Source organism: Rutidosis leptorrhynchoides, chromosome 8, assembly GCF_046630445.1.
Source record: "Rutidosis leptorrhynchoides isolate AG116_Rl617_1_P2 chromosome 8, CSIRO_AGI_Rlap_v1, whole genome shotgun sequence".
Lineage (NCBI taxonomy): Eukaryota > Viridiplantae > Streptophyta > Magnoliopsida > Asterales > Asteraceae > Rutidosis > Rutidosis leptorrhynchoides.
In genome coordinates, this window is record NC_092340.1 from 59184177 (window position 1) to 59208942 (window position 24766).

Consider the following 24766-nt stretch of genomic DNA (forward strand, 5'->3'; position numbering starts at 1 on the left):
CTATACCTCATTTACAGCTTCCTCATTTTGATTTAATACTAAAACCTCTTCTGAATCGACGTTATCATGTTGTTGAATCACAAGCACAGATGACACAATACCATGGTTGAAGAAGCCAACATGTCTCCAACCGGCCCAAGCTCTGCTCTGGCTGTCTATCGGCTAACCGAGCCACCATAGCTGTCGGGAACCTTGCTTTACCTACTACGATAAGATCATACTCACCACTTTTCCCTATCGTCAATATGCTCCCACTTCCTCTTGAAATCTTCGATCGCCTTCTCATCACGCTCCTAAATTAAAAAAAATAATAATAAAAATATATAATTAATCAAATGAAATTGTTAAAACGTATATATAGGTCGATCTGATTAAAGTCAATGTACCTTCTCTTTTTCTGGATGGGTGATTACTGTTGAAAAGACATACTTCTCTCTACCTTTACTAGTATTCGGCTTTAACTTTAACCAGACACCGTTGTGCTCTGTTTGATCCCTCACTACAAATCTCAAAAATGTCACGTTGACAGCTGGATGCTCCACCATTCTCCCGCCCAATTCCAAACACCCCCGATCATCGGGCCCACCAAAAAACATCACACAAACCTTTTGTGCTGCAGTGGTGACGGATCCTAGTTTTTGTCTGGATTCGTCACCAAGGCCTCTGTCGACTAGTATCCCCACAGTGCATTCAGCCTTGTTTAGGACCCTCTGATTAACTAGTCTCCAACCATGGCCTACATTCTCAATCACATCTGGACCGTCTGTTTTTATCTACCGTTTGTGAAATGGTAATATGATCATTGGAACACTCTTCTCTTTTGCCACGTGGCAAATATCCCCATGCATGGTTGGCAATGCTGAGATGGCAGTAGTGGTCCGGACCACAACTTGGCCCATCTGACCATAGGCTCGAAATGCCATTGCCACCCTCTCATGAAACGCGCGGACTCGGTAGTTAAACCGGCTGACAAACGGAAGACCATTTTCCGAACTCGTTGTACCATCACAATTGACGATCTACGTTCAGTGAGCTCAACAAGGTGTATTATGTAGAGCTTGAGCTGAGTCTTGTTCACAGACCGAGTTCATTCAATTAAGTTGATCAATGAAGATATGTTTCCCGGGCCCGGAACACACGCCAAGACTTGTAGATCACGTTTCTTCCCAGACGATGAGCTTGCGTCTCCATGCTTTCGAGCGGGTTTGTAGATGGCCATGACCGCAGGAGTTGTGATGAAAGTGGTGAAAAGGGCCATGCGGACTAATATTGCAAAAACTTCATCATTAAGAACCTGTAAAACTAGTTTACACTTTACACAACCCATTCTATCAAACATCAAACATTACTGTATATTTGATATGTGAAACTCCACAATGACCATAATCCCGTTATTTCACTATAGTATTACGGCATTTAATATAATTATCAAGGGGCATATTCGTCATTTTCTTAAAATAAATAACAAATTGAGCCCGATTTGCAGTTTGGCCCACGAAGTTGGACCGGCCCAACATTGTTATAAACATAATCATATATATTAAGGAAATCAAGAAGTGAAGAAATCTCAACCTTTTTTCTTTGCCGATGTCAAGAACAATGAGTTCAACCAATCCTTCAGTATCCATCAACAACCCAAGGTAATCGACTCCCTAACCGGCATCATACACAACACGGCCACCCCAAACGTCCCCAAAATCTTCCCACCGCCACTACAACAAAAGTGTACATATAGGACACCCAAATTGGTCATATAATGTCACTTTATAGGACCTTTTGGCCTGATAGGACCAACATGAGATGTGTACCAAATAAGGCGGTCGTATGAAGTATAGACACAAAAAAGTGTCCTAAAATGTAATAAGATTATGAAACCAATTATCGGGTCCTATAATATAATTAACGACCACACAGAAAAGTCCTTACAAGTACATATCGAGTGACTTTTATTTAGATTGAGACATACAAAAGGGTCCCAAAAGTAAAAAAAAAGTTTACATTAGTACCAACATAGGGGTCCTATTTAAGTTTTATATTTCTTAAGGACTAACAAAAATGGTCTCATTATTATGTTAATACCCAAATAAGAGTCCTATTATAAAAAGATACTACTTTAGTACCAATAAAAAAGGTCCTAATGTATCAATATTCTATTTTTGTACCACGAAAAAAGGTCCCAATATACACAAATGTTACTTTAGTACCACTTAAAGGGTCATAATATAATGATTTTCAAGGTTAATACCGCTAAAAAAAAAGTCCTAAATGAGTCCTAATATGTAATAATATTCATCCTATGAAGTCGTAGTAGTTCCGGATCCAGCTCGAATATTTGGATCCAGTTCGGATATTCGGTTTCGATAATATTCGAATCCAGTTCGAATATTTGGGTCCAATTCGGGTCATGTTCGGTTAATCGGGTTCGGTTTCAATATTCGAATTCGGTTTATTTTCGGATTTTGATCGGTTTTATCGAATCCAATTTTATTTAATATAATTACGGACACCCAATTAATAATTAATAATTTATACTAAAAACAAATATGAAATAAAACGTAATTATAACGTATTCTCAAAATATAAACAACACTAAAAATTAAAAAATCGATAAATAATCCAAAATATAAAGATTTCGAATTACATTTGATAAGAATGTAAAATTAGCGACAAGTAGAGCATTAACGTCGAGGGTCAGCATCTGCCTTTATCAATCCTCACGTACCTCTACAAATAAACCATCCATGTATAAGCATAAAAGTACACGTTATAAAAATATTCTTAACTATTTCAAGTTTAACAAGAACATACCTATATAAACGTACAGGCCAAGCAATACACGCACCAATAGCGTCTCCAACTGCATCAGATAAACCATATGCCTAAGCAATTTTTCATCCCTTTTTCAAGGCCACTTGAACGTCTACCTCGCATCAATCTCGTCCAATGTATATACTCCGAACAATCGGAGTTGGATGACTTGGATCCACGCTCCAAATTAAAATACATCAGGGATTATCTACAACAAACTAAAATTTCATTAAGAAAAATCATCAATACACATTTCTATTAATTACCTTCCCAAATACATGATGCATTACTCCGTCATTCACCCATATATCAATCTGTTGTATAAAAATTATTCTATAATAGAAATAACCAAATGAAATTGTACCAACTATCATACAATATGTAAACCATAAGGAGTTTGTCCCAAGCTGCTTTACCTAATTACCTGGTTCAACACGATCTGACCGGTGGTATTGACCCAAGCTGCTTTACCTAATTACCTGGTTTCGAAAGTGACCAGTTTAAACTAATAGCTGTTTTTGATATGCCTGTTTTGCTACCAACACGATTTTAATTAATAAGTCAGATTATTAATGTACATATTATTTTGTAACAATAACCATCACATTCATCATTTCATCATTTATAAAAAACAAAAAAAAACAAAAAAAAAAAAAACCAAAGAGGAAGAAGTATCAGCAAACCAAACCTGTCCCGCCCATTTCAACCCATAATCAGAGTGACCCGTATCATTAAAAATCAAATTAGGAGTTTGAAAAAAGGGTAACTTACTTAAAAGATATATGATCCAAGTTAACACCGAATTGATAGTTTCATGTCTAGCAACCAACATTAACAAGAAGTCATCACATAATTGTTCACTTGAAACCTAAAAACTGAGCATAAAAAATTGACTGAAATATTAGCATAAACCATATTAAATGAAGACAAGTTGATTTAATATAAAGAGTTTAATTAACCTAAGACGGTATAAAAATAAAGGGCAGCAACTACGTGAAATCGAAACCTAAAAAATGGCCTCAACATTAAGATGCATAGCAGGTCGAATTAGAAGAACACTTTAACAATCATAAACAACAAAAACAACAAAAGACTGCTAGATTTATTTCATCTCAAGATAACATGTACCTATTAAATTAGTCAAAAAACAAACAAATTGAATTATAACGAATGAAACTTCCAACTCATTTAGCTTACTCACAATCTATTGTAAAACAGTCTAAATTCTCTAGTGCAAGATAACAAATGGTCTAATAGTGCCCCTACAAACCACAGTACCAAACATCAACATGTTGTGCACCAAGAAATCAACAAACTTAAGCTTAGTAATCAGTTAACTCGTAAGCCAAGGGGCCAGTGCTAGTAAGCTATACACGAAAACTGAGTTAACTGCATAGACAAAAACAACTCCTAAAATCCAGCGGCGCGTGAGCACTCTTCACAAAACATATAGACCTCCACAAATACTTTGCTACAACAAAATGACCTCAAACTAATCCATATGAAACAACTTTAGATAAAATATTCAGATCAAGCAACATAAATCGCATTCACATAGTCAATTACCTGATCTGATGCATTAAGAATTCCACAATAGACAGACAAGAAAGATTAATAACATAAAGAGAACAACAATTGGTTCATGAATTTGTCATTACTTTCTTCTACAGTAGCTTTAAGAACAATACCAGATGCTGCAACAGTCACAGACTTTACAACAAGGTAGAATAAATTGTAGATTTATAGATAAAGTTTACATACTCCGTAATAAACAAAAAAACTGATATTGATATTGATAGAAAAAAGGCGCCACCAATGGAAAATGAAAATTTCAGAACTTGCTTCGAACTTCCCTCTTTAATTTCAGTAAAAAATATTCGCTTCCTCTCTAACGCGGACTATTTCCCTCCCCATTTTACCATTTTCAGTGCATAACCCTTTCTATCCACCTCTTTCTCATTTTAGTCACCTCATACCACTCACGCACCAGTCACTGTGTTCTATAATATAGGTTCGTTTTCGTTTTCTCCTTATTCTTGAAATTGATATTTATCATATGATTAATTCAATTGAAAATTGATATGGGTAAAGTCTGAATGGGTTTTTTTGTTCTAGAATTAAGGCTAGTGTGTAACCCATTGTTTAGCTGATTTATTGGGATGAATTCTTTTTGAAAACTGTTGATTAAAGTTACACAAGTTAGAATATATGCTTTTTGAAAATTTTAGATTGAAAGCCCTATTAAAAAATATCGTTTTTCACCTCGATTGTGGCTATATTTCTTTGATTATTTGTGCTTTTGGTTTGTTTGATACTTATTATCACAGTAGTTTATATTATTTCGGAAATACAAAAGAGTGATTACAATATTTGTTTTCTCTGTGATGCATTGAGAAAGGGGTTAATGATATTGTGTTTTTTCGATTCTCCGAAAACTAAATATATATTGTGTTTATTCTATAGTATTTGCTTTATTTTGTGAAACTAAAGAAGAAAGGCTAAAGGGGGTTCGTCGTTTGCTTCCGTGCTTAAAGCACCTAAATCTATTGGTCCAACAGTAACCTTCAAAAAGAAGACTGTGGTGCCTGATCATCAATTGACCCACATCTCAGTCACATCTTATGCTACAATGATGAAAGTAAACGACATCAATATCTTGATGAACTTTCAAAGGATCTGCAAGGAAGAAGGATTTGATGAGGTCTTGTGAAATAATAGACTTGAGCCCAATTCAACCCCAAAAGTTAACTCAAGGGGATTAGAAACCCAGCTATTATAAACACCACAATGTTTTTACCCAAGGACGATGTGGGATGATTTACTCAACACGCCGTGAGGTGCAGATTACTGCGGGCGCGGTCCCAACATCAATAACCGTAGCTCTGATACCATGTGAAATAATAGACTTGAGCCCAATTCAACCCCAAAAGTTAACACAATGGGATGAGAAACCCAAGCTATTATAAACACCACAATGTTTTTACCCAAGGACGATGTGGGATGATTTACTCAACAGGTCTCTATTCATCACGCGGGAGGATTTTGGTTATGGCTCCATTTCAATTCACATGAGGTTTGTAACAATTTCAATCATAATGTCCTTTTAAAGTCGGATGTATTCTGTTAATAGACCTATTACTCAGAATTTTCTTGTGGATGAAAGGTTGGTTTGGGTGGAACTAAACTGATTACCATTATGCGTGTTAGCTCAAATCCCATCAAACGAGTAGCTGGCCGAGTGGTGATGTTTGATAATGAGAAAAACAAAGCCACGAGTGTTGGCCGAGTGTGTATAGCAACCAGACAGATGCAGTGTATAAAGGAGGACATTGTTGCTGTTATTCATGTGACTGAAATTGAAGTACATGCTCATGAAGCGGGTTTGATGAAATTGGAGATGGAGGATGCAGATGCAGACTCATCGAACAGTGTCTCAGAGGCTATTTCGGAGGATCAAGATGACATATCAGGCTCCTTTGAAGAAACATGTCAGGTCTATTTAAGCTTCACGAGATTGATGCTAATGAAAATTATGTGACTGATGGCTCCAGCTGCAGTTTCTGATGGTTCTGATAAAATCAAACCAAGTGGTATTGCTAATATTCTCACATGTATACACAGAATTGTTATGTTATTATTGTTACTATATGTTTATATGTGATACGACATGTCTATTGGCTCCAAAACCAACAATTTACATTTGTTCATGAAATCTAGAAATCCACAAATGTATGTATTGTTGGTGTTGCACGTACACCACTTAGTGGATTTCTAGGTTCTCTTTCGGCTTTACGAGCCACCAACAGAGGCGAAACTGTGTGGGGGCAGGGGACGGCCGCCCCAGTGATTTTTTTTAGTGTGAAAATTTAGGGTTTTTTGACTTTGCCCCCGATGGATTTTTTTTTTGTCCCAAAACCTACATATTTTACCCCAAAACCTTCAAATTTTGCCCAAAATTCTCAAACTTTTACCCCAAAACCTTCAAATTTTGCCCCAAAATCTCCAACTTTTGCCCCAAAATCTTCAAATTTTGTCTAAAAAAATTGCCACGGTTCAAATTATTATTTTTTGCCCCTGGTAAAAAAAATCCTAGTTTCGCCACTGGCCACCAAACTTGGGTATGTAGCAATTGAATGTAAGTATATCATTTCTTTTTAAACATAACCTCGTGAATCAACAATAAGTTTAATCGCTTTGATTTTGAATGTTCGGTTGTTGGGAATTAGTATTGGGTTTAATTTGTTAAGAAGCCCATATTTGTGGAATTGTGTACTCTAAACTCTAAAGTCTGATAGAAACTAGAGCTTATTTGCTAAGATAGCTTTGTGAAGGAACTGATAGCACGAACCATGTGTTAGGGTACCGAGTGTGACAGTCTTTTTCGAAGTAAATTTAAACTCTTATTGGACTGAAAATGTGAAGAAGGTGTATGGGTGATCATTGTAAATCGGAGTAAACCACAAGGACCAAATATCAAATTAAATCGTAAATTTATTTATTATATTTTCTACAGTAATGGTGTTGCTGCGCGTGTGTTGGTTAATGAAGAGAAGGCACTTAAGCTTGGGTTACATGTGATTGCAAAGGTTTATGGATATGCTGATGCTGAACAGGTAACTAAATGATAAAGAAAAGTGCATAATAATCTGATTAATTATCATGCTAGAAATTGTTAGGACTTGTAGCAAGATTTTGAATATGGTTGAAGAAACATTAATGAATTATGAGACTGATGTTATGATTGCCGGTAAATGAGCTATTTACAAACACCCCAACGTACACTTGTCATACTCAAGGCTCTTTCAAGAGCAGGATTGAATGCGTCCCAAATAGATCTATATGAAATCGGAGAAGCATTCGCTATTGTGGCCGCTTGCAAATCAGAAATTGCTTGGTTTGAATTCAGTGAGTTATCTATTTGCATTAAATTATTGATTCAGTGAGTTATCTATAACTTTAACTTATATTAATGACATTTTTATGCCTAGGCCTTAACGTACATGGTGATGGTGGTGTATCACCAAGACATCCTTTAGGTTGCAGTGGTGCACGTATCTTGGTCACTCTTTTAGGAGTACTTCTATGTGCATGTTCGCGTTTGTTAGTTAATAAGTTCGGATATTTTAGAGAAATGTTAGCTTAATTGAAAGGATGGTGATGCAGGTTTTGAAGTAGAAATGTTGCAAGTATGGTCCAGCAGGCGTGTGCAACGGAGAAAGTGTTGCATCAACATTCATTCGTTGTTGAACTACTTTAGTCATGTATATGGAGTCTCACAAATGTTGCTGCAACATAGTGTTTTATTTTATATTTTTTTGCTCATGGTACTTATATTTCTATTAAAGGTATGTAATTTAGATTATTAGAAAGTTTATTTGTTAGATAGCTAAGTCAAGGTTCAACAATTGAAGTTTCTAAAGAGCTAATGACTAAAATTATGTTATATGGTTCGATAATTGAGAAAACACGTCATTGTTGATAATGTAGAGACCATTATTGTTGAATGTTGAGACTATTATTGATTTCATATAATGCACTTGTCATGATGTAGGAATAATTACAACATATATGGTATTTTAGGATTTTCAAAAGCATCTTAAAGTGTCCTATTAAATTAACACATAATGTGACAATAAATTGTTAAATGTTTTATAAGGTACCATTTTATGATTCATAATTAAAGTGTTATATGAAATCATATGATAATTATGACTCTAAAAACTAAAAGTGTTCTAAAAATTGACAATGATACGACATAAATATTACATGTCCTATTAGCTAAATATATAATACGACTAGCGCAAATAAATGTCCAATGATATTTTATTTCATATGACTTTTATATAAAGTGTCTTATCAAATTAACACATAATGCGACACTAAACCGTTAAATGTCTTATAACGAAACATTTTATGATTCACAATTAAAGTGTCGTATGAATCATATGATAATTATGACCTCAAAAACTAAAAATGTCCTATTAAAGAATTTAAGTGTCCTATTATATCTACTATAATACGACTCACACAAATAAATGTCTTATAAAGAGTAACTTTCATATGACCGTCATATCATGTGTCCTATTACTCTACCTAATAATAAGACACACACATTTAAATGTCTTATAAAGTCCCTTTATATGATACACAATTTAAATGTCCTATTATATCATTAACTATTATGATAATTAGGACACCAAAAACTAATTCGTCCTAATAACATACGTTTATATGACATATGTACAAAATGTCCTATTATGCTATAATATAATAAGACTCTCGGAAATAAATGGCCTTTAAATGTATATTTCATATGACGTTCATAACAAGTGTCCTATTACATAAACACATAATGAGACACTAACGAATAAAGGTCTTTTAAGCTCCTATATTAGGATCCAATTTATGAGTGTCCTATGAAAATATTTGATAATAGGACACAAAAAAATAATGTGACCTAGAAAAGAGCTCTTTAGGACCCCACTCTAAAAGAGTATATCATAATGAGACCCTAAATATCATTTAGTCCTATCTAAGTAGCTTTTACGACCTTATTTTACTAGGTCCCAGGAAAAAAGGTCCTATAAGTGCACATTTGTTGTAGTGGCGCGCACGCTTCCGTGATCACCATTGTTAGTAGGGCCCACACCTTTCCTCCACTGATCTTTGTGACATTAGTTTTTAATCCACTTGAAGCAAAATACAACGGTAGAAGCAATCCGGATACAAAGTCTCCGATCCTTTCTATTAGTTTCTCAGCAAAATCTCCCTTAGGGATTGTTAGTCCGAAGATAAAAGCCCCAAGAATGGAATGTATGCCGATTAGATCAGTAATGAGCGGGAGACCATAACGGTGGCTAGTGTCAAGCAAATGTAGGCTTCATCTACCGCGTCATGTTCCGGTGAACACCTATGAGCCACCCAGCTCATGGCTAGCTGGATCACAACCATCATGAAGATCACAAAACCACATCCTGATGCAATTTTCGAGTAAATTTAACATTACCAATTCTGTACCATGAAACCAAATGCTAATTCATTCATCGATTCATTAAAAATTACTAAGACCATTTCTTATGCGGCGTCAGTCCTTCATCGTTAGATTAGGTGTACAAACTGACGGGAACTGACGGAGTGTAACGGGTGTGACGACCCGGAATTTCCGACCAAATTTAAACTTAATCTTGTTATAATTCCGACACGATAAGCAAAGTCTGTAATTTTGAAGCCTCAAAAACTTTAAACTGTTTTATATATTCAATTGACCTTCGACTGCTCTCGACGATTCACGAACAATTAATTGTAAATAGATATGTGTGTATGAATATATATAAATAATAATTCGAAATATAATTTGAAGTATTATATGTTGTTGTTATTAAAAATGAATAAAATAAAAATAGGATATTATAATAATTATTATTTAAAATATATCTCTATATATAAATAAAGTATATTAAAAATAAATATTAAATAATTATAATACTTATTTGATGTTTCGATTGATATTAAGCAAGTTAAATTCAAACTATTGTAATTTTAAAATAACGGTGATCCGAAAATGAGTAATATATATTTTAGGCTTATTAAAAATGTATTTAGGACCTATTTGTTGAATTCTAAAACTTTTCATATTTTACTTAGGGGTGGGAGTGAATAATTAATGTAATTTTTATTTAATAGTTAATGATTGAATTTTATATCATAATGACCAAAATAAATAAATATAGTTAATTTAAAAATATGAAATTTTTCTGAACACTTTTATCCGCCACTGATTTCGCACGATACACAGTCTGTAAAAACTGTCGGTAGAATCAAACGAATTATATCCACGGGTGTTCTTACTTTATTAAAGTTATCATTTAAAATACGTAAATAATTCAAATATGATTAAGCACCACTCATTGCTTTCTTTGTTTGAATTCGTTTTGCAACTTGCTTATGAACTACATATTTTTTTTTTACATTATATATATTTACATAAAGCAAACACTCACTTACAGTTGCTTTTTATTTTCCTATCCAAGACCCAACACCAACCCTCTTGCTTATTCTTATATCATCATATATAGGTACATAGAGGAGATACATGTATGTATATCAAAATCGCCACCCCATTCATTGTTAGACTACCATCTCCTCCACCTACAAGAATCACCACTCGCCACCCTACCATTATCTCAAAACCGCCATCATTTGCAACCATAAACCCACCACAAAACCATGAAAACGATCATTATTATGCTTTTGTTTCGGTTATAATCCAAACCATCACCAATACTCGCCAACATCTACAGTCGCCATCTCCATCCTATAGTTACCACCCAAACCACCACACCACCAACATCAAATTCTATATTTTTTGTTTTCCATCGAACCCTCACAACCAACAACTGTTGCTACTATATTACAGCTTCTGCAGCTGCTATGAACTGTTGTGAAACGCAACCTTCACGACCGCCATGTACAACCATGAACCCAACGGAAACCAACCACTAGTGAACCTATTAATTTACGCTGTATATAGTATTTTTTTCCCTTCCTTATTTTGTTTCGTTTATAAATCAAACCACTAACACACCATATAACTATTATAGCTTGCATGTTTTTTTCTTCTGTTACGATGACCACCAATACCATCCTACCGCCACCACTTCGACCACAGCTTACCTGCTACTCTTGTCTCCTGTCCATCAGTTTCTGTTAAATAGTCCCATATACCTACTGCTACTCGATGAGGTGATAAAATTCTAATGATGACGACTTGATGATTATGATTCGATAATTATGATTTTATGTGGGTGTTAGTCACGACATGATTTTGATTATGTTTATGACAATGATAATTATGTTATGATAATGGTGTTATAATGATGACGCTTAGGAGGGATCACGATGATGATAAAAAGGGGACCAGAAGAGATCGGTTGTTCTACTTTTAGGGTTATAAAAAAAGAAAAAAAAAGAAACAGATGCTATCCCGTTTCTGTTCTTGTTTTCTTGTCCACATTAAATCCACAACAGATGGGCTTAGCATAAATTGATAATTGGGTTTCTTAAAAAGTTGTTGGGCCAAAGGAAAATGGGCCAGGTTATGAAACTGATAAATAAATCGGTTAAGTATATATTGGATACAAATAATTTCAGAAGATACAGACAGAGTAGATGGTTAAGTGTATTGGGGTTTAACCGAGAGGTCTCGGGTTCGAGCCCGACTTGAGGCATTTTTTTTAGGAAAGCTTTTGGAGGTAGTTTCCTAAACCAAAAATGATTATTATTATTATTAAGTTGTAGTATTATTATTATTATTAGTAGTATTATAATTAATACTCGAATTATAATTATTATTATTATTATCGCAGTTACAAGTATCATAATTATTGTATCATTTTAAAAATTATAGAATTATTATTATCATTAACATAGGTATTAATATTATCATTATTAATATTGTTGATATGATTATCATTAGTAGTAAATTTTTATTATAAAGTATTATTATTATTATCATTATCATTATTACTAAAAGTATCATTATTTTAAACCTATAATTTTATTAAAACTAGTAAGATCATTATTATTATTGTTAAAATTATTAAGTATCATTATCATAACTATCATAACAGAAAAATTAACATTTTACAGTTATTATTGTACATATCATTATTATTATAATTAATATAATTATTGCCATAAATACCTTTACTAGTAATATTAAGTATTATAACTATTATCATTTTTACCAATATTAATATAAATTTAGTATTATTATCATTATTAACACCATTATTTTTATTAACATTATTATTATCACATTTATCAATATTATTATAAAAGATTATTATTATTATTAAAATTAATATTAACATAATTAACATTTTCACGAACAAATGATCTTCATATAAAGATATATTTAATATACATAACTTAACTATATCAATATCTTTAAAAATATATGAAATGAATATATTTAAACAAATAATGAAACCTATAAAATTTTAATATAAAAATGATATCACTAATAACTATATATATTTGTTCGATTACAAGTATATGTTTTAATTATATACAAATGATATAGGTTCGTGAATCCGAGGCCAACCCTGCATTGTTCAATATCTCCATATGTATTTTTACTACAAAATACAGTATTGTGAGTTTCATTTGCTCCCTTTTTAAATGCTTTTGCAATATATATTTTTGGGACTGAGAATACATGCGCTGCTTTTATAACTGTTTTACGAAATAGACACAAGTACTTGAAACTACATTGTATGGTGGGATTACAATACCGAATATTGCCCCTTCAAGTCTGGTAACCTAAGAATTAGGGAAATGGCCCCTAATTGACGCGAATCCTATAGATAGATCTATGGGCCTAACAAACCGCATTCTGGAGTTTGGAATGCTTTAGTACTTCGATTTAAATGGTGATTGCGATTGCCAATATTATGGCATACTTGCGAGTATGCGGGGGATATTCTATATGCATTATGTTAATGTCGGTTACCAGGTGTTCATCATACTAATGGATTTTATACACTTGCGAGTGTAATGATATTTATGAAAAATGAGAATATTGTGGTCTATTAAAATGATAGAAATGAATGTTTATGAGAAACTAATGAACTCACCAACCTTTTGATTGACACTTGAAAGCATGTTTATTCTCAGGTATGAAAGAAATCTTCCGCTGTGCATTTGCTCATTTTAGAGATATTACTTGGAGTCATTCATGGCATATTTCAAAAGACGTTGCATTCGAGTCGTCGAATTCATCGAGATTATTATTAAGTCAATTATAATTGGATATACTATGAAATGGCATGCATGCCGTCAACTTTCGATGTAATGAAAGTTTGTCTTTAAAAAAAAAACGAATGCAATGTTTGTAAAATGTATCATATAGAGGTCAAGTACCTCGCGATGTAACCAAATGTAATGTATTCGTCCTGATGGATTAGGACGGGTCGTTAGAGTTGGTATCAGAGAGGTGGTCTTAGCGAACCAGGTCTTGCATTAGTGTGTCTAACTAGTAGTTATTTAGATGCATTAGTGGGTCTGGACTTCGACCGTGTCTGCATGTCAAAAGCTTTGCTTATCATTTCGTGTCGAAAATTACCTGCTTATCATCCTTAGGAAATTACATGTTTATCATTCTTAGTCTATACACGTTTTACTGCATTGACTGCATGAATAGTGTATAGACAAAAATTCATATCTTAGCGTATCTGTTAATGTAAACTTTGCCTGACATATTCCGTAAATCCCTCCGTAATCTACGAAATCTTTTGCTCTATATATATATAGATATTCTATGTAATTAGAATACCACCCGATAGCCGAAAATCATTTCATATCGAAAAATCCTTTATTCAATCGTACGACATGGAATTCGCCACTAGTTCAAGTCCCTCAAGCTCCGATATGGAGTTTCACTCGAGCTCCGAAAGCAGTATGACAGGAATAGATCAACCAATCAATCATCCCCAATTCATCGAATGGGTTCGTAGTCGACTTAATCAATGGAGACGCGAAGAAGGTGATCCCTTCCATCAACTGAATTCACCTCTTGACTATGAACCTGAAGCGCTTACCGGCGAACCTGTTCGAGACACCATTTTCTCTCTCATATCCAGAGTATCTCGTCATGATTATATACTATCTCAAATTCTAGATCTTATTCATCTGCTCGTCCCAACCGACAATCATTCTGGAGTAATGGAAGAAGTCAACGAGCTTCGCGCTCGAGTAATCAATTTGGAGAAAATGGTGCAAAACTTACCAGCTTCAGCATCAACACCAGTACCACCAACAACCCAAGTTTCAACATCACTTGCCTCAATATCACAATATATACCTCAAGCATAATAATCGTTCTACATGACGTTCTACATCATTTATCCTCGTTCGACATGGCGATTATGTAATCTCTAATATTTTAGAGATTATATATTCTTGTTCTAACGGTAAATCAAATGAGTTTAATATCATATTAACTCATTAAATCCATGATTGCATCTGAAGAAAATATATATGCACGTATATTTTCATAAAGATTGTAATTTAAAATTCTTTCGTACAAACTGTTAATGGTGAAAATATTTTAACGGGTAGGTAATACCCAAGGAATATTTAGAGTTCACCTTAATAATTTACACTGTACATTCGTCGAAGCTGATTCAACAGTCATTTACTAACCTACTTACAACCACCAATATACGTATCCGTTCACCGCAGAATAATCATTTTCATTCAATTTCATATTTGGATTTTGACCTATCAGAACCCAACAAGTGGCATAATGAAGAAAACATATGACAAAATAAAATTTGTTAGAAACAGACAAATTAACTATGAGAAATTTTGTTAAGAATCCACGCTAACTGTTCCTAGCTAACTGATTACATTTTATTTATCGCAATTTAATTATCGCAGTTTATATTCTCGCAATTTTATTTATCGTCATTTAATTTCTGTTATTTATTTTACACACTTTAAATATCGGGACACGTATACAAGGTTTTGATATATCATATCGACGCATCTATATATATTATTTGGAATAACCATGGACACTCTATATGCAGTAATGCTGGAGTTAGCTATACAGGGTTGAGGTTGATTCTACAATAATATATATACTTTGAGTTGTGATCGAGTCTGAGACATGTACACGGGTCACGATACGTATTAATTAATTCGAATATTATAAATTAAACTATATATGAATTATTGGACTGTTAACTGTGGACTATCGACTGTGGACTAATAACATTGGACAATTAAAATGAATTAAAATATTGATTATAACATATGAAACTAAACATTTCTTCAAGTTTGCCACTTGATTTCATCTTAAACCTCATTGGTATTTTGACGGTTACAATCTGCATTCAAACCTTTCATAATTCTTGAAAACACCTCAATCGAGAGGATGAATCAACCGCACTTCATCTACGAAAGAAAAGATCGATGTATATAGTTATGCACCTGAAAAACTCTCGGAACCTGAGTAAACGTTTAACACGTATCTGTGCTAATTCCTTTAGTGTTATTATTACCCAAAATAACTTGGTGATTCCTTTCAAAGTAGCAAATTTTGTCACAGCTTCAGCAAGTTAATTTCAACTTTTGTTCGAAACAACCTTATTATAACCTTGATATATACGTGTGCTCTTTTATTGTTACCGGGGAACCGTTTATATCCCACCATATTACCAGCAGAAGTACCAACAACCTCGTTGCACTTTGGTTTAAATCTCTCCGACAAATCACTATATTTATCTATTAAAGTCTTATCATGAACTCATCGGCATCTTGTAACGATAATTACTATACCAAATACCGGGAGGCATCAAACGATAATCTCGAATTTCTAAGCGATTCTACGACAACAATTATATATATATATATATATATATATATATATATATATATATATATATATATATATATATATATATATATATATATATATAACTTCTATCTCCTGAATTCACGAACTTCAATTCTAAATTTCTGAAAAGCGCTCTAGTCTATGAATCAGTTTCCTGAGTTTTGAAAAAGCTGATGAAACAGTGAAAACTGAAGACTGTCTTAACAGTCAAAAGTTTGATAATAACGAATTGAGTAAACCATGAAGGAGACTCTGAACAAATCACAAGGACTAAACTTGTACATAAAGAATCCTGATGATTCTGTTTCTGATGAAATCTTTAGCGAATACCTTACTCCTTAACCGCTCTAAATCATCGTGAATGAATTTCTTCATCACAATTTGATATCATTGTATCTTTCTTTATTAATATCCTCAATATTTCTGAAGATATCATCATAAATATTCTTGTCCGATATTAATTATCTTTCCGCTCAATCCATGTTATATCATAGAGGAAACTGTTTTAGTTTCAAAATTCTGAAATATTCGAACTTAAATTATGAATGATTTTGACGTAAAGTTGGAAATTGATGCATGAGTTAGTATATAATATAATGACACTTGATCAACGTGATTATATTACAGTAAGTCATGCTGAGTTTCTAATGAAACGTGATGATTCACAGACCATAACATCATCAGGTGCCATGTTACACGACTCTTACATTCTATCTAATATATAAACATATCAAGAACAAAATTTCTTGATAGTTCTATCTTTCTCTTGAATTCTGGTAATTTAACCAATCAAGATCGTGCTATTACAATTTCTATCTTAGAACGTTAGTCATGTTCATTTGAAATTTCATATCTATGAATTCTGGACCATTATTCGTTTGACTTAAAGTCGGAAAGGAAAATAAAAGTATGGAACCCCAAAATATAAAGGAAACGAAGGGAATGGAATTATAGTGAAATATCAGACAAAGCAATCGAGACAGATTATCACATTTAATCAAAGAGGATCCTAATTTCCTTAAATTCCGAAGAATCAAATCTTATTACAAAGATTTTCTTTTGAATCCCTTAAATTCCGGAAAAACAACCGTGACTACGTCACCTGTTAAGTCAAATCTTCATTTACTCATTTTCACTCTTTTGTGATAGCTTCATTTGTACTATTCGAATAATCAAATTATTTTATCCATATTACTCAATGGTAATAAAACTCTATTTATCAACTTATATGAGTCATGAAAACATACTTATTGTCAGGCATGACCATCCCAATCAAATTTCGGGACGAAATTTCTTTAACGGGTAGGTACTGTGACGACCCGGAAATTTCCGACCAAATTTAAACTTAATCTTATTATAATTCCGACACGATAAGCAAAGTCTGTAATTTTGAAGCCTCAAAAACTTTAAACTGTTTTATATATTCAATTGACCTTCGACTGCTCTTGATGATTCACGAACAATTAATTGTAAATAGATATGTGTGTATGTATATATATAAATAATAATTCAAAATATAATTTGAAGTATTATATGTTGTTGTTATTAAAAATGAATAAAATAAAAATAGGATATTATAATAATTATTATTTAAAATATATCTCTATATATAAATAAAGTATATTAAAAATAAATATTAAATAATTGTAATACTTATTTGATGTTTCGATTGATATTAAGCAAGTTAAATTCAAACTATTGTAATTTTAAAATAACGGTGATCTGAAAATGAGTAATATAATTTTAGGCTTATTAAAAATGTATTTAGGAACTATTTGTTGAATTCTAAAATTTTTCATATTTTACTTAGGGGTGGGAGTGAATAATTAATGTAATTTTTATTTAATAGTTAATGATTGAATTTTATACCATAATGACCAAAATAAATAAATATAGTTAATTTAAAAATATGAAATTTTTCTGAACACTTTTATCCGCCACTGATTTCGCACGATACACAGTCTGTAAAAACTATCGGTAGAATCAAACGAATTATATTCACGGGTGTTCTTACTTTATTAAAGTTATCATTTAAAATACGTAAATAATTCAAATATGATTACGCACCACTCATTGCTTTCTTTGTTTGAATTCGTTTTGCAACTTGTTTATGAACTACATATTTTTTTTACATTATATATATTTACATAAAGCAAACACTCACTTACAGTTGCTTTTTATTTTCCTATCCAAGACCCAACACCAACCCTCTTGCTTATTTTTATATATTCATATATAGGTACATAGAGGAGATACATGTATGTATATCAAAATCGCCACCCCATTCATTGTTAGACTACCATCTCCTCCACCTACAAGAATCACCACTCGCCACCCTACCATTATCTCAAAACCGCCATCATTTGCAACCATAAACCCACCACAAAACCATGAAAACGATCATTATTATGCTTTTGTTTCGGTTATAATCCAAACCATCACCAATACTCGCCAACATCTACAGTCGCCATCTCCATCCTATAGTTACCACCCAAACCACCACACCACCAACATCAAATTCTATATTTTTGGTTTTCCATCGAACCCTCACAACCAACAACTGTTTCTACTATATTACAGCTTCTGCAGCTGCTATGAACTGCTGTGAAACGCAACCTTCATGACCGCCATGTACAACCATGAACCCACCGGAAACCAACCACTAGCGAACCTATTAATTTAAGCTGTATATAGTATTTTTTTCCCTTCTTTATTTTGTTTCGTTTATAAATCAAATCACCAACACACCATATAACTATTATAGCTTGCATGTTTTTTTCTTCTGTTACGATGACCACCAATACCATCCTACCGCCACCACTTCGACCACTGCTTACCTGCTACTCCTGTCTCATGTCCATCAGTTTCTGTTAAATAGTCCCATATACCTGCTGCTACTCGATGAGGTGATAAAATTCTAATGATGACGACTTAATGATTATGATTCGATAATTATGATTTTATGTGGGTGTTAGTCACGGCATGATTTTGATTATGTTTATGACAATGATAATTATGTTATGATAATGGTGTTATAATGATGACGTTTAAGAGGGATCACGATGATGATAAAAAGGGGACCAGAAGAGATCGGTTGTTCTACTTTTAGGGTTATAAAAAAAAAAAACAGATGCTATCCCGTTTCTGTTCTTGTTTTCTTGTCCACATTAAATCCACAACAGATGGGCTTAGCATAAATTGATAATTGGGTTTCTTAAAAAGTTGTTAGGCCAAAGGAAAATGGGCCAGGTTATGAAACTGATAAATAAATCGATTAAGTATAAATTGGATACAAATAATTTCAGAAGATACAGACAATGTAGATGGTTAAGTGTATTGGGGTTTAACCGAGAAGTCTCGGGTTCGAGCCCGACTTGGGGCATTTTTTTTTTAGGAAAGCTTTTGGAGGTAGTTTCCTAAACCAAAAATGATTATTATTATTATTATTATTATTATTATTATTATTATTATTATTATTATTATTATTATTATTATTATTATTAAGTTGTAGTATTATTATTATTAATAGTATTATAATTAATATTGGAATTATAATTATTATTATTATTATCGCAGTTACAAGTATCATAATTATTGTATCATTTTAAAAATTATAGAATTATTATTATCATTAACATAGGTATTAATATTATCATTATTAATATTGTTGATATGATTATGATTGGTAGTAAATTTTTATTATAAAGTATTATTATTATCATTATTACTAAAAGTATCATTATTTTAAACCTATAATTTTATTAAAACTAGTATGATCATTATTATTATTGTTAAAATTATTAAGTATCATTATCATAACTATCATAACAGAAAAATTAACATTTTACAGTTATTATTGTACATATCATTATTATTATAATTAATATAATTATTGCCATAAATACCTTTACTAGTAATATTAAGTATTATAACTATTATCATTTTTACCAATATTAATATAAATTTAGTATTATTATCATTAGTAACATCATTATTTTTATTAACATTATTATTATTATCACTTTTATCAATATTATTATAAAAGATTATTATTATTATTAAAATTAATATTAACATAATTAACATTTTCACAAACAAATGATCTTCATATAAAGATATATTTAATATACATAACTTAACTATATCAATATCTTTAAAAATATATGAAATGAATATATTTAAACAAATAATGAAACCTATAAAATTTTAATATAAAAATGATATCACTAATAACTATATATATTTGTTCGATTACAAGTATATGTTTTAATATATATACAAATGATATAGGTCCGTGAATCCGAGGCCAACCCTGCATTGTTCAATATCTCCATATGTATTTTTACTACAAAATACAGTATTGTGAGTTTCATTTGCTCCCTTTTTAAATGCTTTTGCAATATATATTTTTGAGACTGAGAATACATGCGCTGCTTTTATAACTGTTTTACGAAATAGACACAAGTACTTGAAACTACATTGTATGGTTGGATTACTATACCGAATATTGCCCCTTCAAGTCTGGTACCCTAAGAATTAGGGAAATGGCCCATAACTGACGCGAATCCTAAAGATAGATCTATGGGCCTAACAAACCCCATTATGGAGTTTGGAATGCTTTAGTACTTCGATTTAAATGGTGATTGCGATTGCCAATATTATGGCATACTTGCGAGTATGCGGGGGATATTCTATATGCATTATGTTAATGTCGGTTACCAGGTGTTCATCATACTAATGGATTTTATACACTTGCGAGTGTAATGATATTTATGAAAAATGAGAATCTTGTGGTCTATTAAAATGATAGAAATGAATGTTTATGATAAACTAATGAACTCACCAACCTTTTGGTTGACACTTGAAAGCATGTTTATTCTCAGGTATGAAAGAAATCTTCCGCTGTGCATTTGCTCATTTTAGAGATATTACTGGGAGTCATTCATGGCATATTTCAAAAGACGTTGCATTCGAGTCGTCGAGTTCATCGAGATTATTATTAAGTCAATTATAATTGGATATACTATGAAATGGTATGCATGCCGTCAACTTTCGATGTAATGAAAGTTTGTCTTTAAAAAAAAAACGAATGCAATGTTTGTAAAATGTATCATTTAGAGGTCAAGTACCTCGCGATGTAACCAAATGTAATGTATTCATCCTGATGGATTAGGACGGGTCGTTAGAACGGGCATCAGTTTTCGGGCGTTAGTTAGGACTGAGACGGAAAAAAGGTTAGTTTCTACTGGCCGTTGCTGATTGGTCCACGTGGCCTGGTGGTCTTCAACGGCTATAGAGCCGTTAGATTTTCTATTTTCTTTTTGATATATAATTATATATATATATATATATATATATATATATATATATATATATATATATATATATATACCCCATTCCATCCCATTTAATATATATATACCCTATTCCATCCCATTTTTTACACACAAAATCATTTTTTACTCTCAATTTTTATACAATTAAACACATTTCCACAATTCTCAAATCCAAACTGAAGAACCAACGTATCACGTTGTACTGTAGGAACGTATGGAGCCTTCCCGTTTCGAATGGTCGAGACGATGATACGTCTTCGCATGAATCGGAATCTCCCACTCGCTATGGACGTTAATTGTTGGTTTTTTATTATTTAGGATTTAATAAGTAATTTTAGGATTTAATAAGTAATTTTAGGACTTTTAATTTTTTAAACTTTTAATTTTAGGTTTTTAAATGTAACCGTTAGGACATTTTTTTAATAAAATTGTAATCGTGTTTAGGACTTTTAATTTTTAGTTTTTTTATTTATTTAATCGTGTTTTACTATTTTTTTAGTAATCGTGTAGTATTTTTTTTATTTAAAATGTGTTACAAATATAAAGAAAATGTAAAATAATAAAAAAAACTGATAGACCCTACTGAAAACTGATACAAAAAACTGACACCCACTGTTAAAAAAGGTCAAAAACTGACCCTGCTGACTCACAGCCAGTTTGAACTTTTTAGGTAAAAAGCGCAAAAATTGTCTGTGACGTCAGCGTCACTATAAGAAATGGTCTAAAAAGAATAATAACTTGTTAATATCATCATAATGAATAATGAAATAGTAAGAAGACATGTTAAAGTATTTAACATCCCAAAATATTCTAGTGATTCGAGAGATCTCTCGTTCAAACCTAACTAGTGTTCGGTGGTCACAAAAAAGAGTCACTTGGATAAAATAGTTAGGCTGTATATATTGAATAAAATTATTTTCTTTTTGGATAGCAGAAAAACTTTATCCGTTTACCCATTTAGATATTATGTCGAACTAAAATTGGAAACATAAGAATATGACGTAAAAGTTATCATACGACTTCATGCTATGATAAAATGTTTATAACACCACCTATCTATTACACTATTATTTTATAAATAATTGATCTTTGATAATACTTTTTTTTTTCTTCCTTTTTTCTGTTTTTTTATTTAATTTATCTTTTCCATAGAGTTACTATCAAACTCTTCTAAGGTAATCAGATAAATTTTCACTATTTAGACCATCTAGGGCAGTATTTTAACTCATACGTATGCGATTTAATTTTGATTATTTCGTAGTCATTTCGACCTTTTTACCGGCCAACTCCAAGGTAATACGTATGCGATTTAATTTTGATTATTTCGTAGTCATTTCGACCTTTTTACTGGCCAACTCCAAATACCTTGGCATTAAACTTTTGTGTAACTACAATTTTTAGCTTATACGATTTAGTAACGTACTACAAGTCAAATTATGTTATAATTTATACACAAAAATAAAATGGATATATATAACTTCTATAACACGTGTTAAAGTTCATTATAACATTTCAAAAAGTTTCACTTTTCTTGCAACACAAATCATGTGATACATCTAACAAAAAGGTAACAAAAATTGAAAATGAAGCAACAAACCTAAAAGAAGTACCCAAAAAGAAACCAATGGACTTTTATGTGGCCCAACTTCTTCTCCGTTTCCGGCTAACGCAACCGCAAGAGCAAGCAAAATCCACGCCACAATATCATTAAACGCGGCGGCAGCCATAGCCGTCTCGCCCACTCGGGTCGTTAATAGCTTAAGTTCGGCTAAAATACGTGCAAGCACAGGGAAAGCTGTTATGGACAACACAACACCCATGAATACAAGGTATTGTGCGTATCCAACTTTATCAGCTCCATCGATGGTTTTACGTAAAACAAATGTTATTCCTATTCCGAGAATAAAGGGGACTGAGATCCCTGCTGATACTATAACAAATGCTCGTTTTCCACTACGATGAATGGACTTTAAGTCGAGTTCTAAACCGACTAAGAAAAGGAAGAAAAGAAAGCCTATGCTTACAATGGATTCAAGGATTGGAGTGCTCCATTTAAGGAATATTCAGTGCATGTACTAACATTGAACCAAATAAAAATTGAAAAATATTAAACTGATTATGAATTGGGAACAAAAATTACTCCAAATAGTAGTGTATTACACCCAATACCTCGCATGTGCAGGATTGAGTATTGTTGTTGTATTACATATTGAATACAAATTATATATATGTTACAAATCGAACCGAATTCACCTTTGTTACGTGTTCAATTTACAGATAGATTTTAGGTTCATTTTTTATTCGCATTTACTAAAACCGAACGTTTTGTGATTTGGTTACAGTTTGGTTTCGAAATCCAAATTTATAAAACTAAACAAATCGAACCGAATAAACCGAAACCTTTCATCTAGGAGAAAAATAAATTTGTTTCAATAGACGTCTGTGAAAACAACATATGGTGATGTAGGTACTCTTCTTGTGAGCAATATTCGAAAACATGAGAGAAATTGAACGTACGACGATCTCGGCAATGACTTTGGTTGACGAAGAGGCTTGAGGAGGAAAGCGAGAGAGCGAAGGTTGACCGACGGTCAACGACGTACAATTGATTTTACCAACACTGTCATCATTATGACTTCTTGGTGCCGAATATTTGTTACAAGGGTTATGAGACAAGACGACTATTATGGAAATGGTGATGCAAGAGGTAAGCAAAATTATATGAACTAAAAGATAAAATGATAACGTATATATTTTTCTTAATAAAAAAAATAGTAGTATGACTTCACGCTGACTTCACCCCTTCGCTAGCAGTATATAGTATATATCGTAGTTAATTAATTCTTACTTCTAAAGAATATAATTGTATGCGTTAAACTGTTATGTGTTTGGTGACATGTGAAGAAGCACTTCAAACCCGAGATTCTGAACAGGCTTGATGAAATTGTGGTTTTTAATCCATTTCTCATGATCAGCTCGAGAAGTTGCTAGACTTCAGTTGAAAGACGTGAATGTACATCTTGCTAATAGAGGTGTTGCTTTGAAGGTAACCAAGGCAACACTAGATGTCATACTTCGTGAGAATAGTATGATCATTTAAGCATTACTTTTTCTATAATCAGTTTATATGGTTAATTTACTATATGGTATACTAGTTCTGATTAAATGTGAAATTGATGTGTGTATAGTGCGCGGCCAATTAGAAGATGGTTGGAAAGAA

At 32.4% G+C, this 24766-nt stretch overlaps 1 long non-coding RNA gene and 1 pseudogene across 1 annotated transcript; one reads left to right on the forward strand and one right to left on the reverse strand.

Moving 5' to 3' along the window:
- On the reverse strand, window positions 1-23618 carry LOC139862754 (cation/H(+) antiporter 20-like; annotated as a pseudogene).
- LOC139862755 (uncharacterized) lies at window positions 5988-8151 on the forward strand. The gene is made up of 3 exons (XR_011764272.1): window positions 5988-6398; window positions 7322-7713; window positions 7797-8151. It is a non-coding gene; the product is annotated as an uncharacterized lncRNA (long non-coding RNA).
- Window positions 23619-24766: the final 1148 nt, after the last annotated feature.